The sequence below is a fragment of the Mastomys coucha genome, unplaced genomic scaffold (genome assembly GCF_008632895.1).
Source record: "Mastomys coucha isolate ucsf_1 unplaced genomic scaffold, UCSF_Mcou_1 pScaffold20, whole genome shotgun sequence".
Taxonomy (NCBI): domain Eukaryota; kingdom Metazoa; phylum Chordata; class Mammalia; order Rodentia; family Muridae; genus Mastomys; species Mastomys coucha.
The window spans coordinates 114,312,786-114,330,331 of NW_022196903.1; the positions used below are offsets into that span (position 1 = coordinate 114,312,786).

General features: G+C 46.9%; 1 protein-coding gene and 1 long non-coding RNA gene across 10 annotated transcripts in view; one reads left to right on the plus strand and one right to left on the minus strand.

The window, feature by feature from the left end:
* Mical3 (microtubule associated monooxygenase, calponin and LIM domain containing 3) overlaps positions 1-17,546 on the minus strand; it is a 201,824-nt gene that overhangs the window by 181,245 nt on the left and 3,033 nt on the right. For 2 of the 9 annotated variants that reach the window (XM_031383250.1, XM_031383249.1), the window contains one exon: positions 16,307-16,403. The exons of 5 other annotated variants lie outside the window; for them this stretch is intronic. The gene's annotated coding sequence lies outside the window, so the exon portion shown is untranslated. Of the gene's footprint in view, positions 1-1,058; positions 1,188-1,991; positions 2,017-16,306; positions 16,404-17,546 lie in introns of those variants that run through there. 2 more of the 9 variants (XM_031383257.1, XM_031383247.1) reach the window with 2 other exon arrangements.
* On the plus strand, positions 1,115-4,231 carry LOC116099525. Its single transcript, XR_004122287.1, has 2 exons — positions 1,115-1,378; positions 3,914-4,231. It is a non-coding gene; the product is annotated as an uncharacterized LOC116099525 (long non-coding RNA).

Below are 17,546 nucleotides of genomic sequence, written 5' to 3' on the forward strand. Positions count from 1 at the left end.
ACAAGAAAAAACCCACTATCTGTAATGATCTCCATTGCTCTGCATTAATCCGTCTCACACAAGCCATAATTAATGCCTTAGTTAAGCACCAAAATCAAAGCAATACGGATGTGGTGTGTATTCTTGGAAATAACTTTCTATCTCCAGCGGGGGGGGGGCGGACGGGGGGCGGGGCGGGGAAATCAGCCAAGATACAAGGCTGACCCACGCTCCCAATTGCGCCGAGGCTCCTGAAGGACCCCTTCTTCCCAGCAACAATTGTGAAAGAGCTGGATGATACGATGCCTGCCAAGCAGAGACGCCAGAAACCTGCAATCGGCCATCGCGCCGGCTGTCTGAAAACACCAGACAAGCCCATATCTGGGTAGGGCTCTCCAAGGTTATTCTTAAGCTAGTGATGTCTAGTGTGCCATGGGGACCTCCAACAGTGTTGTCACTTTGTAAGGCAGTTAGGGAAGGGGGCGGCGACGAGATAAGAGGCCTCTGTGGCTGCCTGTACCCCACTCAGTCTACCACCAGACGGAAATGTCAAGAGTTCTCTCTCATGGCCACCTGCCATAACGTCCTCAGCAACCTACACACTGCGCCTGCTGGGCTCCAGACTAGGGACATGGGGAGCACAGTCCCACTCCCCAGGCTGTTGTCTTCGACCCTACAAAAGCCTCCTTGGGCACACCCAGTCCAAGCCGCTCAGTCCCATTCCTACTAGCGGGATAGCTCTCTTTGAGTTCTCCCAGGGCGCGCGACCTGACCTAGCACCCGACTCCTGGAGGTCAGGGACCCAAACACGGGCCCGGCAGAGCGGGAAGCGCAGAGGGGCTTCCTCGCCTGAGCCGCAGCTTCACCAGCGCTCCGGACGCACGCGTCCGCCAGAGGGAGGCACGACGCACCGGGCAGGCTGGAACCCTGGGGCTGCCCGGGTGGGACGTGTCCAGCCACGCATCGGGGCGCCGCGGCCACCCGCGCCAAAGCCGCCCGTGGGCCAGCCGCCGACCCCCGGGCACACTGAGGCGCAGCGTGGGCAGGATGTGGCTGCTCCCCAGGAGCACGTCGCTCACCTCTGCTCCATGCTGCTGTATCCTCGTGGCCGGCGGGGCCACCCAGCCGCGCGCCGGGACACGCAGCCGCAGCCCCCTCACGCTAGCCCGCAGCGTCCGGCGCGGCGGCAGCAGCAGCAGCGGCGGCAGGAGCGGCGCCGCCAGGGCGGGGCCAGCACATGGGAAGGCGGGGGCTGCGGCTCTCCAGGCTGGACTACCGACCCCAACGGGGGAGCGCGTGCTCAGTGCTCCCGCAGCTCACGCCTGCTCCTCATTCTCAGAGTCCCAGTTGTCACCTCCAGGATCTGGCCTATCGAAATCTCACGGATTGCAAGAGGAAGGTAAAGAAATGCATAGCCTCCAGTCCCGCCCCCTTGCTCTCCCCCCCCCTCGGCATGGACCATATGGTACATTCCTGAAAGCCCAACGGTGTAGGAGAGGAGCGAGGTGATTGGCTGGGAATCTTGGAAGGGGCGAGAAGCTACACAAAAGGGCCAACGGGATAACACCAGGGGCATATCAAAGCCGGCCAGACCCGGGACGGGAGGACGCCCTTAAAGGGGACTTGTTCATTGCCCTTAGCAGCTGTCACAAAAACAAAGCTAGAATTTTCTTCCTGATCTCATCCAGATGAGACAAAGTAGGGAAGTCTCCGATTTTCCGGATAATAGCTATAAAAAACTTCTGAGCATTGAATCTATGTATCTATTTGACTTTGAGTGGATAACTCCAACTCCCTGACTCAGTTTTCTTTTTCAATCCCATGAGGCTGTTAGACCACACTTGACTTCTAGAAAATCTTTCTTTTATGTCCTCATTTCTTTCAATTGATTATTAATCTCTTCAATTCCGGGCATCTTAAAGAACTGTCGTTGAAAGCGGATAGACTTCCTAACACCACTTCTGTAACAGACATTACAGGGAGACAGATTGACTATTCTTTCAAGGTCCTACCTGGGTGTATAGACCATCCATCCTCCTTAAGGCTGCGCTCACAGACTCTGATGAAGTTTCAGTTGATTCTTCGCTGGCCTGCTGGACTGTGCAGGATTCCGGTCTTCATCAACAAATCCCACGGGCTGAATAGTTTGTTCCTGGCCGAAGTCTGTACAGCACACCACTCAACTATGCAGGGGTCCCCTTACTTTTTTTTTCTTTTTCTTTTTCTTTTCTTTTTTTTTTTTTTTCAGTCACCCTCCATGCCTAGCTGAAGACCTACAAACATCCCTAAAGGCGTGGTCTTCTCTCCCTTACTCCAGGAAGCTAGACTGGTTCAGACCAATTCCACTCGTTTTGCATAGATAGTTGTGTGGCACTGCAGGGCGCGTGTGAAGGTCAGAGTACAACTTTTAGGAATCAGTTCTCTCCTGCCGCGGGTTCTGGGGATCAAATTCACCGGCCTTCTACTTTATTTCAGAAATGTTCAGCTTGTGCTCCTCGGCTTCCAAACTGTAAGATATTCAGGATGTTTTTCCTGAGAATTCCTCTTGCAGCCAGACAAACCATCTTCCAACTATTGTCCATAGACACCGAGAAAGTCTGATCAGCTAGGAACCGCGCCCCTCCCCCCCATGGACTAATTGTAACTACTGACATCTAAGAACTCCCATTTCTACCTTGTGCCCCCTGTGACCCTAATTTTCTGTGTTTTCTGCCCCTAAATGTCATCCTCTCTTTCCCTAGTATCCAGCAGCTGCTCCTGCTAGTGTTTATTAACTGTTATGGTTTGGATATGCAGTGTCCTTCAGAAAGGCTCACGCATTAGATGCTGGGCCCCCAGCTGGCAGGCTATTTTGGGAGGTGCTGGAAACTTTAGGAGGCGGGGCCTAACTGGCTGAAGTAGGTCATTAGGAGTTATCTTGTCCCCCAGTCTCTTCCTGACTGTCTTTCTGCTCCCTACCCACCATGAGGTCCACGGGTTCCTCCTGCCCTGCTGCTCTTCCTGCAAGCAGGGGCCCCAGGTCAACAGAGCCAGGAACCAAAGATGGACATCATGAATAAAAAGAATTCCTCCCTTAAACTGTTTTAAGTCAGGGATGTTCCTCATAACTGGGAGAAACTGACTAAACACAGTGTATCAGTACTGTTGGGAGAGGTTGATGTGCCTCTTCTCATGCCAACCGTGCACCAATGCCATGAAGGGCGCTATTTCTATTCATACTGTTATTCCTCCTGAGGGAGGAAAAAGCATGAAGAAGCTAATCTGTACAAGAGCACAGACAGAGAGGCCTGACTCTAGTGACCACCCTCATAATCCTGCAGTACAGCACCATGCTGGGGGTGGGGGGAGGGATTTTTGTGAGGCATTTTCTTGGTTAACAATTGATATAACAGGGCCCAGCCAACTGTGGGCAGTGCCACCCATGGGCAGGTGGTCCTGAGTTCTCTAAGAAAGCAGGCTGAGCAACATGAGGGGAGCAGGCCAGTAAGCAGCACCCCTCCATAGCCTCTGCATCAGCTCCTGCCGCCAGGTTCCTGGCTGGTTTTGAGTTCGTGGTTTGGCTTCCCTTCATGGCGGGCCACATCTAGAAGCTGAGATAAACACGGTCCTCAAAGTTGCTTTTGGTCATGATGTTTTGTCACAGAGACCAAAAGCGAACTGTGACAAATGCTGTCTCCCATTGTTCACAAATCTACTTCGTGTCAATAAAAGATGATGACAGACTGGGGGCCCTGTGGTAGAGTGAACTTTAGCTCGCTTGAAGTCCTAGGTTTGATCTCCGGCAAGAGAGAGGGAAAGGGAGAGAAAAGAAAAAGAGAAAAGGAAGCAAGGGTGGGGAGAGAAGGGGAAGGGAGGGGAGGAGAGGAGAGGAGAAGAAGTGAGGAGAGGAAATAGGAGGAGAGAGAATTTCAAACCTTAGCTTCTGTGCTTGCAGTGTCATTTTAACATCAAAGCAAGACTGTGTGGAATCCTGGCAAACGTTCGTCTCCACAAGGAAGGAAGAACCTACAGCTCACCGATTTAGCCAAAGTTAAGAAGGCTGCTCCACAACGATGCCTATAGCTGGGAGGCAGAGGCAGGAGGATTGCAAGTCCCAGGTCAGAGTGGTGTGCATTCCGAGATCCTGTCTGAGAAAAGCCAGAGCTTTGGGCTGTAACTCAGTGGTACAGTAATCACATAGAATATGAATTGCCGTGGCTTCTGTCCCTGAGACCTCCAAAAATAAATAAATGGAGCCCGGTTTTCCAAAGTGTCCATCCTGTCCACTGTAATCTCCCACTCCCTCACAGTCCGTTTACAACATGTAACAAGTAGGCAGCAATCATAAGCAGCTAGAAAAGAAATACAGAATAGCAAAGTGTGTGCTGGAGTTCAGGGGCTGTGGTGTGAGAAGCCCTTACAGTGAGCTTAGGTCTGTGCCCTGCTGATGTGGTCAATGGCAGAGGAGGGGACAAAGTTCCTACCACCTGAGTGTTCGGGTTGGAACGAGCCCTGTGTCCATGAAGAAGGGCAGTGTGTGCACTGCCTCTGAACCAGATGTTTAGTAAAATAGCCTGCCCCACTGGCAGAATACAACCCTGAAGATACAAGTTGGGCTAATTATTTCATTCTTTTTAAGCTGTTGAAATCCTAGTAAAATTGTGTGGAGGTGGGCAGGCAAGACAGCTCAGTGGGTAAAGGGGCCTGCCTCCAAGCCTGATGACCTAAGTTCTGTCTCTGGGATCTACATGGTAGAAGGAGAGAATGAACCAATTGCTATAGATTGCCATCTGACCACCCCACTTGTACGAATAAATAAATATTGTTTTGGTTTTTAACCTAAGAGGTCAGTCATGGAGGTGCTTGCCTAACTTACTCCAAGCACTCCCACTTGGGAGAGAGGCAGGTGGATCTCTGTGAGTTTAAGACCATTCATACTGAGTCCTAGAATACCTAAGGGCTATATAGTGAAACCCTGTCTTAAAAATTTTAAATTATACTTATACATGTATTTATATATAGTGAAACCCTGTCTTAAATTTTTTTAATCATTTATTTATTTATTTGTGTAGAGCTCAAAAGACAACCTGTAGGAATCAATTCTCTTCTTCCAACATCTCAATCCCAATGACAGAACTTAGGTCATCAGGCTTGATGGCAAACCCTTTTACCCATTGAGCCATTTGGCTATCTCACTCCCATACAATTTTGCTCGTGTGTCTGCTGCGCCCCCGCCCCCGCCCTAGGGAATTCTCAAGCTTCCTATAGCTTAGAAATTCTCAGGATGCCTTGGACAGGCTCAGATGTGGGATAGGGAAATCAAAAAGCAAGCTCGGGGTAGCTTAGAACAAAGCTCACTCTTGAGCATTCTTGAACAGGGGCCTAGCAGAGACAAGGGTGGGGTCCTTCCAGTCCTTGCCTCTGGGGCTGGAGAGATGATGACCAGCAATTAAGAGGACCCAGCTTTGATTCCCAGCACCACCCAGAGGCTAGCAGCCATTTGTAACTTTAGTACCAGGGGACCTGCCGTCCTTTCTTCTGATCTCCACCAGGCGTGCACATACGGCACAGTCTTACATGCAGGCAAAATATCCATATACATAATAATAATCAAACATCTTTTTAAAAAGTCCTTGCCTTTTTCTTCTGTACCTAAGTCCTAGCTTTGAACTAGACTAGACAGTTGGAAGACAGCTAAGGGTGCACAGAGAGCAGTGTCCCAGTACTGGAGACACTACTGGGTTCCGAGTTGATCACCGGACAATCTCACAGCAAGACTTTAATACACACACACACACACCCCTTTTACTTTCTAATTCCCAATCCACAAGTCTTTTTACCCTTCTGGCAGAAAAGAAATTAAAATACAAGTTGACAAAAATCCCATGTCTATGTCTGCATCAGATTTTCTCACAGTACAATAACCCTAAAGCAGAGAAAGATTTCCTCAAACTCACCAGACTGTGTATGCTTTGTCACACAGGAGTGCCATATAGCAATAGTGGGTAAAACCAAGATGCAACGACAAGGGGGAAACATTAGTTGCCAAAGCCCCTGAGCATCTAGAGCCACTTTCCTGCCTCTCGCTAGAGCCACCACCTCACTTACCACTGCAGAGTCATAGCGTCCCACTGGCCTCAGAGAAAGACTTCCCCACACCAGCTCCAGCGGCTTCTGACAGTCTCTAGAAACTCAGCGACTGCAGCCAACAGGAGTTTTGGTTTTCCTGGGCTTACGTCTGTTTTCAGTGGTGGTGAGAACAGAACCCAGGTTTTTGCACTTGGTAGACAAAGGTTTGAGTTGCATACAACCTGAGTCCCAGATGTACATGTCCATTACAGTTACATATCAGAAAGTCATTCTAGAGCTGTGCACTAACACAGGTTCATAGGTGCACATGAGCCTGGGTTCTCTGAGTCTCTGTTTCAGTCCAGACTTAATCCTGTGTACTTGTAGAACCCACACATATACCTACTCTAGCGAAGAGGATGAGAATTGACCAAGGGTTTCCATTTCTACTTGTTTAGGGTAGTGTTCTTTAACTAAGAACATTAAGGGTAGGAGGGGCGGCACAATGAGTCAAGATACGAGCCTGAGGATTTGATCCCCTGAACACACATGGTGGAAAGAAAAAAGTCAAGTCTCACCAGTTGTCTTTTGACCTCCACAAGAATGGCCGCACATATATACAAAATAATACACGTAATAAAAACATAGATAGGGGCTGGTGAGATGGCTCAGCGGTTAAGAACACTGACTGCTCTTCCGAAGGTCCTGAGTTCAAATCCCAGCAACCACATGGTGGCTTACAACCATCCATAATGAGATCTGATGCCCTCTTCTGTTGGGTCTGAAGACAGCTACAGTGCACTTACATATAATAAAAAAAATATTTTCTTAAAAAAACAAATAAAAGAGCCGGGCAGTGGTGGCTCACGCCTTTAATCCCAGCACTTGGGAGGCAGAGGCAGGCAGATTTCTGAGTTTGAGGCCAGCCTGGTCTATAGAGTGAGTTCCAGGACAGCCAGGGCTACACAGAGAAACCTTGTTTCAAAAAAACCAAAAAAAAAGAAAAAAAAAAGAAACAAACACATTGCTTGTCCACCTTTTGGATAAAATCAAGTGTAAAATCTAAGTGCATTAGGGAAGTGTAGTGGCACAGACCGGTGATCTCGACACTGAGGTGGGAGTATAAGAGTCAAAGCTAGCCTGGGCTACCATAGACCCTGTCTCAGAAACAAACCAACAAAAAATAAAATAACAACTACAGAAACACATTAGAGGGTTCCACAGTGTCCATTGTGACCCAGGCTGCTGTGTTGCTCCTGTGGTTCACATCCTGTGACCTCGGGAGCTCAACAGGAACTCTCTAGGGCAGCAACCCTTCAACCCGGGATGGCGGTTGCTTTCCTCTACCTCAGCCCCAGCTACCCTGCGACCGAGCGGGAGGGTCAGTTTGCAGAGGAAGCTGCAGGCCCGCGAGCTGCAATGGCCTGGGAGCAGTGCTGGCCCAGTGGACTGCAGCTGGTGGGGGTGGGGGGAAAGGACGAAGTTCCCCTTCCCCAGCACTGGCTCTGAGCGCTGCTCTGTGGACAGCAAAGCCCCCTTCCTGCAGGGCTATGACAGCAATGCCACCTGGGGCTGCTGTCTTGGAGGTAGCAGATACAAAGAAGAGAGTGACCTTTCAACAATGATTGACAAATGAATAGGATTCTTTGGTCATTGTGGGACATTTATAACTGAAGTTGGAAGGAACTCTATATGGCTCTTTAGCACCTATAAGCTTTCAAAACTGAATCCAAAACTCTAAACACTTTTTAAAATGGGTTGATGATAATATAATTAATTACCATTATATTATTATCACCATAATTATTATTACTACTGTTATTCCCAAATGTCAGTAAATAGCAGATTTAACTTAAGTAGCACTTTTTTAAGCCTGTTCATTTGACCTGGCAATTAAAGGTGGTAAATCTTGTTGGCTAGGGCTGGAGAGATGGCTCGGTGGCACTTGCTACTCTTCCAGAGGACCTGGGATTCTTTCAGTTTCTAGCACCCATGAGGCTGCTCACAACCTGTAACTTCAATTTTAGGAGCTCCAACGCCCTCTGCTGGTCTCCATTGGCACTGCACTTACATTAACACCTACATACAGAGGAAGCCGTTATATAGATATATATCATAAACATTAATAAACCTTTTGGGAAAAAATAATAAGCTTTAAAAAATATTCCTCAGAATGTAGTTTTGACAAAAACAATGCAAAGGCATTGGAATAGCTGAGTGATCTGAAACAGTATTTGGAAAGAAGTTACGGGTGTAACGTTAATAGCCTGTGCAGCAGCGACTCGGGATACTCTGCATCACTTGGACATAGCAGCTGAGCAGGTGGGCAGGTCGCAGCCGGTTCCTTCTGCAGGCATCCTCCACCTTCTATCCACTGCTTTCTCTCATGAGCTATTTCAATGACAAGGTGACCCTTACGGCTTATAACTTTGAGGAGCACATCCAGCTCAAGGTCCAGCGTGGTCACACAGTATCTTATGCCTCAAAATTAAAACACGTATGCTTTACCATTGTGAAAAAAATGCTAGTGCTCCCAAAACAGAATTCCAAGCACAGATGCGGCTGGCTGCATGAAGAAGTGTTATCCTTGGCTCGCTCACCAGAGGCTTGTTTTGTATGAGGTTCTTGAAGAATCTCAACAGGGACATTCTTCAGAGCTGTCAAACTAGTGAAGAATGTGACCCGCCAAAGGTGACATCACACCCCACTAGCTCTGAGGAGCTGGAGAACATTCTAGGTTCCATGGTGCCTTCCTGTGTGTGTGTGGGGGGGAGGTGATCATGTTTATAATTAGGTAGGCAAGTTCCTGATCTAAAAGGCTTGTAACGCTGGGCAGAGGGATACACACCTTTAATCTTTGCACTGGGGAGGCAGAGGCCGGTGGCTCTCTGTGAGTTCAAGGCCAGCCAGGACTTCAATCTGATATAAGTCATATTAAAATATAGGTTGTCTGGGCTGAATGTATCCTTTTAAAATGTTTTTACATTTATTTGGACAGGGGGAGGGAACTCATGCCGTGTCGCTCAAGTGGAGGTCAGAGGACCATTTGTGGGAGTCAGTTCTCTCAGTTCTCTCCCCTCCACCATGTGGATTCTTGGAATTGCCTTGAAGCTGGGGCGGCAAGTGAGCACCCTTTCCCCACTGGGCCCTCTCACTGGTCCTAAACTTGTCCTTTGACACATTAAACTTCAAGATAATGTGGGTTCTTTTTTAAATCACCAGGAATTTGTTACAGTAAACATTTTTGTGCCATTTGACAGAACTCAGAATGATTTCTTTGAAACAGGTTCAAACCTAAAAATAAAATCAAATAAAACTAAGTCAGCCAGAAAAAAAGTCTCTATTTTAAAAAGAAAAAAAAATCAAACCACCGAAAGATACATTTTATGTAATAACAAAATATAAAAATGACGCCAACTTGGTCTGGAGAGATGACCCAGCAGTTAAGAGAATTTACTGCTGTTCCAAAGGAACACACATGATGAAGCACTGGTTGCTCTTCCAGGGGACTCTGGTTCAAGTCCCAGTACTCACATGACAGCTCACTACCATCTCTACAGTTCTGGGGGATCCAATAACTCTTCCGTCCTCAGCAGGCACCAGGCATATGTGTGGTGCATTAACATCTATGCAAGCAAAGCACCCATACACTTAAAATAAATAAATAGTTTTGAAAATGGAAGCCAGCTGACTGAATCTCCGGAGACAATCAGGTAATAAATGTGAGACACTTACTTCCGAGTGTCCATACGTCTTCTCTTTTGCTGTTACAGACTTAGACTAGATTTGATGAGAATTAAGATGCTCTTGCAAGACTTACTAAGAAGTTAAAGGAAATTACTAAAAACTATTTAAATATCTGGTGATGTCTAAATAAACAAACTATCTCACCATACTCTCTGTGTTGCTTGGTCTCTTTCTTATATTTTGGTGTGGGCCTATCCTCTACCCACTGAGCCACCTCTCTAGCCATGGTCTGTTTCTTAATACTGTATTGATTCTCATTAGATGGATATGGTGCTTAGATTTTCTCTGAAGTCATAGGCTCGCTCTATCACAATATCTATATTTTTTTACACTGGAGGTATCCTACCAGCCAGGAGAAGAAAGAGCATAGCATGACCAGTAAAATTCCTTGACTTATTAAATCAAATAACAAGCCATGGCATCCATATCCAAGGATGCCAGGTTTTGGTCAAATGAACACTTTTCAGATATTATTTTGAAGTTAGGCTCTACCTCAGTGAGGTTTCCTCTGTGAGTCAGAAATGTTTCATCTCTGAAAACATCTGCAGGACCAGTTGTTTCTCTAAGCAGATGTGTTTCTCAAGGGAGCAGATCCATTGAGTACAGAAACATTTCTTTAAAAAAATATATTATATTGGGTTGAAGAGATGGCTCAGTGGTTAGAAGCACTTGCTGTTCTTCCAGAGGTTCTGAGTTCAATTTCCAGCAACCACATGGGGGCTCACAACCATCTGTAATGGGGTCTGAAGCCCTCTTCTCATGTGTGTGTGGAGACAGCTACAGTGTTTTCATAGAAGATAAATACATAAGTCTTTTTAAAAGGTTATTATTTTACATGTATGAGTGTTTTGCCTGTATCCGTCAGTGCACTGCATGCACACCTGGTGACTGAAGAGTCCGAAAGAGGGATCTGCTCCCCTGCAGCTGGAGTGACAGACAGACGTCGGTGCTTGAACCTCGGTCCTCTGGAAGAGCAAGCAGAGCTCTTAATTGCTGAGCCAATTCTCCAGCCACAACATATTTCTTATTTTGTCTAGACCCCCATAAAAAACTCAGTAACTTCTCAAACACAAAAATACCAAATAATCTCTGCAGGCTCCCAGGTCTTCCTTGCTTCTCTCTGAGACCACAAAAACTGAAGTTTGATCAAAGCCACTGACTAGTTTCCAGTCATCCTTCCTGAGTGTCTGATTGGTAAGGCACTTGTCTGGGATGACAGTCGTGGCAAGGAGAATGAGACAGAGGTCTAACTTCTGGGATGGACAGTATGAAGGGGGGGCTAAACAGTGGGGTGCAGCTCCCAAGACTGAGAAGGCTTACCTGAGATCTGAAAGATTTTGTGGAGGAGGGGGATTTGAATACCATCCCCCCCCCAAAAGTAGGTAGATGAGGTAATCTGCCAAGTGGGACTCTACCTGTAGAAGTTCCAGTTTGGAGAGAAGAGCTGGGCCCATACTCTGTGACCAAAGCCTTTTAAGAGAAGTAGAGATGTGACCTGGGGCGGGGCAGGCGGGAGGGTCAGGGAGACCGATTCAAAGGAAGAATGCAAACGTGGGAACAGCTGGGTAAACAGTGTAGTGGGTGGGAACTGAGTGTCCAGAAATCATCTTCTGGAACTGAGGGTGTGTGTGTGGCTTCGTGGTACAGTGAGTGCCAGCCGTGCCAGGGGCCCTGAATTTCATCCCTAGCACAGGGGTGGGAGTGGGGGAGGGGGAGGGGCAGGGCTGTAGCTAAGGAAACCATCTTTTATTGTGCCTTTTCATTTGAGAAGAGGTTTGAGTACTGAGCATACTTTTATGGTTTTTTGTTTTGTTTTGTTTTGTTTTGGTTGGTTGGTTGGGTTTTGTTTTGTTTTTTGTTTTTTCGAGACAGGGTTTCTCTGTATAGCCCTGGCTGTCCCAGAACTCACTCTGTAGACCAGGCTGGCCTCAAACTCAGAAATCTGCCTGCCTCTACCTCCCAAGTGCTGGGATTAAAGGCGTGCGCCGCCACTGCCCAACTGAGCATACTTTTGTAAGGTAAAATAAGCCAGTTACAATTTCAGAGCAGCCACCTTTTACTCCCAGAAAAAGATAGGACAGAGAAGGGTTGAGAAGAAATGTCCCATCTGTCCAGATTTTATGGCCTTTTAGATCCTCAAACCACGTCACTGTTTGGAAGTCGTCAGTAAGTTCTTTCCCCTTTCTTAGAGAGCCCTCTCTCTGCACTGAGCGCTTCAATGTCCACCCCATAGCCTGTATGCTGCCTCTAAACTACAGACCTTCATTCAGCCTTATACCAACCTTCCTAGGACAATGAAGACAGGAGAATATAAGCTCACCTGGCATCTAGGGCCAGGCAGCCCATACATCTATAAAGTCTGCCTGTATTTTCTGAAAATGGAATCCTGACTCTGAAAACCTAAAGAAAGAGTATGCAGGTGATCAAGTCTGTCAGCACCACCAAGGCCCCTTACCCCTCCTGACTCTGTGCCTGACCTGACAAAGGCCCCTTTTAAAACTCAAGGTCCTGCCCAATGAAAATGGACCAAGGCACTTGTTACCAGGCTTGAGGACCTGTGTTCAATCTCCAGGATCCATATGGTAGAAGGGGAGAATTAATTTTTTTTTAAGTTTTATTTATTTATTTCATGTATATGAGCACACCATCGTTGTCCTCAGACACACCAGAAGAGGCCATCACATTCCATTATAGATGGTTGTGAGCCACCATGTGGTTGCTGGGAATTGAACTCAGGACCTCTGGAAAAGCAGTCAGTGCTCTTAACTGCTGAGCCATCTCTCCAGACCCAAGAACTAATTCTTACAAGTTGTCCTCTGACTTCTTCTTGTGCATCACGGCACAGAAGCATAAACAGACACACACTAAAATAAATAAATGAATAAGTAAATTTAAATGAAATTAAACTTGGAGTTTAAGAAAGCACTGTAGGCTCGATCCCCAGTGTTGAGAAAACATGTAGCATAAAGCAATAACAACAACGTGGTCTTTCCAGACAGGGTTTCTCTGTGTAGTCTTGGCTGTCCTGGAACTTGCTTTGTAGATCAGGCTGAACTCATACTCACAGATATCCTCCTGCCTCTGCCTTCCTGGTGCTGGAATTAAAGGCGGTGCACCACCAACACTTGGCTCAACAATTTAAAAACAACTTTAAAAACACTTTGGACCAGGCATCTTTAATGTCAGCACTCAGGCGCTCTGTGAGTTCGAGGCCAGTCTGGTATACAAAGTAAGTTCCAGGACAACCAGGGCTACAGAGAGAAACCTGACCTCAGAAAAACCCAAACCCAAACAAAAACAACACGCCCACCCTCCCACCCCCCCACACCTGCGACACTTTGGTGAGGAAAAACAGGGGTCAAAAGTGCTGAAGTTTTACTACCTAAGCTCAAGCTTCCTCGAGGTTGGTTACTAATGGGTTCCATACATACTCCTGGGGCAGTAGGGCAACAGGTGGCCAGAACCTCCCTGCCAGGCTCCTCCTCTTGGATCTCCTTGCCAGTTCATCCAGAATGCTGTCCAAATATCATCCATGTGTGCTGAAACATGACACATGGACCTAGGATTTCACAAGGTCATGCACTTTGGGCTCCTGGGCTGGAACATTTGCTGGCATTGACTTCCTACTGAACGCCTGTGGCTTTTGCCCACCCAGCATCCCCACACCTGGGAATGGGACCTGAATGGTACAAGGTAGGCATTCAGCCCAAGGTCCTGCCATCCCATCTACCAGCTGGTGGCAGGTAGCCCGGCTCCATTAAGGCACTCCGACCTTTCTTCCTGGAATTTGAGTGGGAAATACAAAGCCACAGAAAAATGAGCATGATTTCTTCCAACCAAGAATCCCCTGAAGGGACAAGCTAGTCACCTTTCTGTTTAGATGTCCTTAGCTGCCTGGTTCCTGTCCTTCCTGACACCTGGGAACTAGCTTTTCATGAAGCTAATTCACAGCCTCTCTCTCTAATTTCCTTCCCCTTCCAAAAGTTAGCCCAAAAGTCTATTGCTGTTGTTTTCAAGGCACTCCAACAACTGCCAACCCTCCCACTTCTCCTTCACCTCACCCAGTCACTGCCACCTCTATTTGTCTACAGAGTGCTAAAGGTCATTGAGCTGCAGAGCTCTCCGTGGAGATACTGGTGTATTTTCCTAAGGTCACACAACTAAGGAGCATCATGGCCAGAATTGAATTCTGGTATAAGTGCATGATGGGAGTGATGTGTTGCACAGCATGATGGGAGTGATATGCTCAATGCTTGCCTTCCTGTATGCCACAGAAAAACCCAAGCCATGTTACTGTGTCAGAACTGCACTGACTCTAAGTGAGAGAAATGGGGACAGCAATGCCACCTGCTCTGTGTTCTCTGGGGCTACCAAAGTGCTGCATAGGTAAGTGTCTAGCTGGGGTATGATCCGGTTAGATTGGCTGCTCTAAAAGTGCAAATTACAGCCACCTAGGGAGTAAACACAGTACCTGACACCTGATCTAGTCCAAAGATCTTTGTAGATTTACAGCTTCTATGTAGATCCAGATAGAGTCTCAAAAATATCTCTCTCTGGTCATCTCTCTCACAATACACACACAATACACTCATACATATCCACACACATAGACACATACGTACACAGACACACATAATACATACAATACACACCCGTACATGTCCACACACATAGACACACACATAGACACATATGTACACACACACATAATACATACAATACACACCCGTACATGTCCACACACATAGACACATACATACACACACATAATACATACATATACATATACACGCATACATACACACAACACACACACACACACACACACGTTTCCTGTGGAGCACAGGTCGTTGGGGCTTTCTAGTCAAGTGTTCTAACTACTTATCTCCACTCTCAGCCTAGTTATCCACTTTCCTTCCTTCCCTTTTTTTTGTCTTTCTTTTTTCTTTTCCTCTTTTTTTTTACATTCCATTTTTTTTAAAAGATTTATTTCATTTACATGATGTACTGGCTGGTTTTGTGTGTCACTTGACACAGGCTGGAGTTATCACAGAGAAGGGAGTTTCAGTTGGGGAAGTGCCTCCATGAGACCCAGCTGTGGGGCATTTTCTCAATTAGTGATCAAGGGGGTAGGGCCCCTTGTGGGTGGTGCCATCCCTGGGCTGGAAGTCTTGGGTTCTATAAGAGAGCAGGCTGAGCCAGCCAGGAGAGGCAAGCCAGTAAGGAACATCACTCCATGGCCTCTGTATCAGCTCCTGCTTTCTGACCTGCTTGAGTTCCAGTCCTGACTTCCTCTGGTGATAAACAGCAATGTGGAAGTAAGCTGAATAAACCCTTTCCTTCCCAACTTGCTTCTTGGTCATGATGTTTGTGCAGGAATAGAAACCCTGACTAAGACACATGAGTACACTGTAGCTGTCTTCAGACACACCAGAAGAGGGCATCAGATCTCATTTCAGATGGTTGTGAGCCACCATGTGGTTGCTGGGGATTGAACTCAGGACCTCTGAAAGAGCAGTCAGTGCTCTTAACTGCTGAGCCATCTCTCCAGCTCCCCCTCCCCCCTGCCCGCCTTTTTGGAGACTAGGTCTTACTCTGTAGCCTAGGCTAGCCTCGAACTATTATTACCTCACACTGTCTTGAACTCAGAGCAATTCTCCTGTTTCAGCCTACCAAGGACTAGAATTATGTATATGAGCCACCAACCACCCAGCTTTGGCTTCATGCTTGTTTTTTGAGATAGTGTCTCTGTATGTAGCCCAGGCTATCCCCATGCATTATCATATTGCATCACCTCCAAACTGTACCAGTGAAGAATGCAACCCAGAATAGATGAGCTACTTTTACCCTCAAACCCCATAAAACTATGTGTTAAGGCTTTTGTTGTTGTTTTGAGATTATATTTTTGTTTTTGAGACAGGCTTTCAGTCTGCAGCCTGGTCTCAGGCTGGTGGCAATACTTCTATTTCAACCTCTGTTCATGGTTGGGTTTTTGTTTTTGTTTTTAAATCTTAATCAGCTAGGCATGGTGGAGCACACGTTTAGTCCCAGCACTCAGGAGGGAGGCAGAGGCAGGAGGATCTCTGTGAGTACATAGAAAATTCTGGAACAGCCAAAATCACCCAGAGGAAACAAGAACAGTTCTAATGCCTCCGTATGCCCCTTCACTATTAAATTCTCTAAAGCTTCAACTCCAGGCAATTATTAATGTTTTCTTCCACTAAAACTTAGCCATTTGCAGAATGTCATATAAGTAGAATACACAGTGAGTAGACTTGCATAGAACTGTAATTTAAGGATATACTGAAATGGGCCCACAAGATGGTTAAGTGAGTAAAGGTGCTTGCTGCCAAGCTTGACAGCCTGCATTCGGTCCTCAAGCCCCACATGGTGGAAGGAGAGAACCAACTCCTAAAAGCTGTCCTCTGAGCGCTGGATAAGCTCTACATAACACGTGCCTTCCTCCCTAAATGATGAAAATGTAAAAATACAGTGAAATGTTTGGTTTTCCATTCTGCACTATTCAACATGCCTTTTCAAAAGTCTGTTCCAGTCTAGGAGTCACTGATGTAGAGTTCACGTTCAGCAATTCAGGACCCTGGTTCAATTCTCAGCTCTTCCACACAAAACTAAACAAGCAAAACAAAAGGGTTGGTTCAAAATCAAAAGAGTAGTACCCAGAGAGGTCATAGCACTCGCACCTCACACCTCTCATGCCAGCATGCTTAGGACAAAGGCCTCTCAGAACTGCGCTTTCCAAAGCCCCAGTCAGACGGACTCAGCGGGAAATGCCCTGTGTGCACACAGCCCTGGCTTCAGTTCCTCGTACCAAAACAATACAGAAATATATTTAACTCTATTTTTTTGTCAGCTCTTCTGAAATTTGACTCCTTACTATTTTATCATGATTCTGTTCTAGCTTCCCTCAGTTCACTGCAGGGGAATGACCGTGATGATTGTCTGATTGTGACCTGTGCAAAGAATTGAATCTTCATGTGTAGTTAGCATGGGCAGGTCTCTTGGACTTGGTTCCTAACCTCCCAAAATAAATAAAACAGATGCTTCACAACTCAGCACATAGCAAACACACATATTTACAAAATCAAACACAGGCTTCAGGGAATGACATAACTAACACCCTCAGTATATATGGCAGGGTTGGATATTTTTTCTTTTTTCTTTTAAAAATGCCAGTTATGACCCACCAAAGAGATTTCCTGGCCCACTTGAGGAGTCACAATCTACTCTGCCAAATTGTTAGCTACTGCTTTAGTAAAGTGCCAATCTCCTGGGGCCTCCCTCCTGAGTCTGCGCAGCTTTTTCTGTTGTTGGGTGTGTTGGGGTGTGTGCATGGAGCCAGGTTACTGGGCACTTCCTCCTGGGCTGGGGAGTAAGTTGTCATTTGCAGGGAGTAGCTCTTGGTGGTTGTGGTGGGTAGGTATGGTGAGACACGAGACCCAGCTACACTGTCTTTGGCTTAGCTGGCTAGTAGAAAGGCAGTAGTGTTGGCATCCTGCCCCATGAGTTGGGTCCGCTCTGTGGTGACCAGTCAAAACAGGGCATTAGGGATAGCAGAAGGTACCTTGAGCCTGCCTGGCAGAACTTGTCGGAAGAGCCAAAGGTCGTTGAGGAAGGCAAAGGATGTCCCCAGGCCCCTGTGCTAGGTGAGTGCTGGGGGAAACCCTGTAGGAGCCCTAGGCATTGTCTCCAGAGAACAGGGCAACTCAAGTAGGAGACAATATAATTTCGTGCTCGTGTGTGTGTGGGGGGGG